This window comes from Cyprinodon variegatus, unplaced genomic scaffold (assembly GCF_000732505.1).
Source record: "Cyprinodon variegatus isolate N-32 unplaced genomic scaffold, C_variegatus-1.0 Scaffold294, whole genome shotgun sequence".
Classification (NCBI taxonomy): Eukaryota; Metazoa; Chordata; class Actinopteri; order Cyprinodontiformes; family Cyprinodontidae; genus Cyprinodon; species Cyprinodon variegatus.
This window is the reverse complement of record NW_015150747.1, coordinates 304,563-306,083: the sequence shown is the minus strand read 5'-3', so window position 1 is coordinate 306,083 and position 1,521 is coordinate 304,563.

Below are 1,521 nucleotides of genomic sequence, written 5' to 3'. Positions count from 1 at the left end.
GCTCATAGATGATGATAAATAACATAGTTATGTATAATATATTACATTTCTGACTGTATATCCCTGTAATTATTACACACTGTAGCTTTAAGGATGTACATTGAAGCTGTAAAGAAACCTATAGGTATTTAGAAATCATTTAACCATGTTTCACACATTTTAAGATTTAATTCATTAATAATCTAAAGAAAAAATTAAAACTATATTTAATCTGAAACCTACAACTCATCACAGCATACTAAGATTAGTTTCTTCTAAATTTAGAACTGCATTTCTAGTTTACTCTTATCCTATAGAAAGTGATAATTTCTGCTTGGCACTGATTCCCCCTTTAAAATTCCCTCAACAGACTCAGTAATTTTGATTGTCTGTGTATGAAAGAACCTAATTCCCATGCAGACCCTTGAGTGTCTGAAACCATGGGTGTGTGTCTTAGTGAGTGAATGTATGTGTGTGTATGAATCTGTGTGAGTGGATCTATATGTGGGAAACTGGTCTTGGAAGAGAAAGTGTCTCTTGGAGAAATGATCCTCTCCAAGATGTAAAACAGTTCAATGGAAGTCCATCAGCTTACCCTCTGTTACCACAGCAGCTTTGAACCATAAGTGCCTTGGGGCCCAGGTGTCCCCACACCTTCTGAAGGACAAAGGGCTGGTTATACTCCCAGCAGCAGTGTGTTGCAGTGAGCTTGTCGCAGATATTTTTGATTTATGCCCAATATTGAAGCGTGGTCTGCTCTAAGTTATTCCACGCCACAAGGCAAGATGGACAATCACGAACTAGCTGTGAGTCTAGATACGGCCAAGGCGGTGAGGAAGTGGGGAGATGAGGGCGAAAAAGAGCGAGGATCCAGGTGGAAAAAGGGTCCCAGCGTTCTTGCGCACCTCGCTGGTCCATCTTCACAAGTCGTTTTCCACAATGGCGGTCATACAAACAAAACAAGAGCGGATGTAGATTTGACCAATCAGAGGCCTCCTGTCTGCGGTCACCTACAATTTTGGAGAGGTGCAGCAGAGTGTTTGTGGAAGGGGCGGGGATTTGCAACACACATGCAGCCAACCTAGTTTCTGAGTATAAAACAGCCTTAAATCTTTACCTGTATCATCAGCATCATAACACAGAGGAAGAAAGAATCAAATCGTCGATGAAGGGGATCCTCCCTTCTAGTGGAATGTCATATTTAAATCTTCATCTGTTCAGAGCACAGGTAGTCTTAGTCTGACTTCTTTCTGCGTTCCCAAAACCTAGCAGTTTAAAGTTTCTGAAAGTGCTGAATTCTACTCCATCTTCTCTATGCAAAATGTCCAGCTATAGTCCATTGAAAATGTTCTCCATAAAAAAGGTGCCCTATTTCATGATGGGTTTTAAAGATCTCCCCCACATGCACACATTCACTCAGATAGCCAGGGCAAAAGCCGGTTAATTGAGAGACAAAAAACAGAGAGAGAGATTATATGCAGGGTTATCGCAGTGGGACTTCAGCGGTCTGGTGAACCGGAACCGGAAACTGTTAGGGGAGAT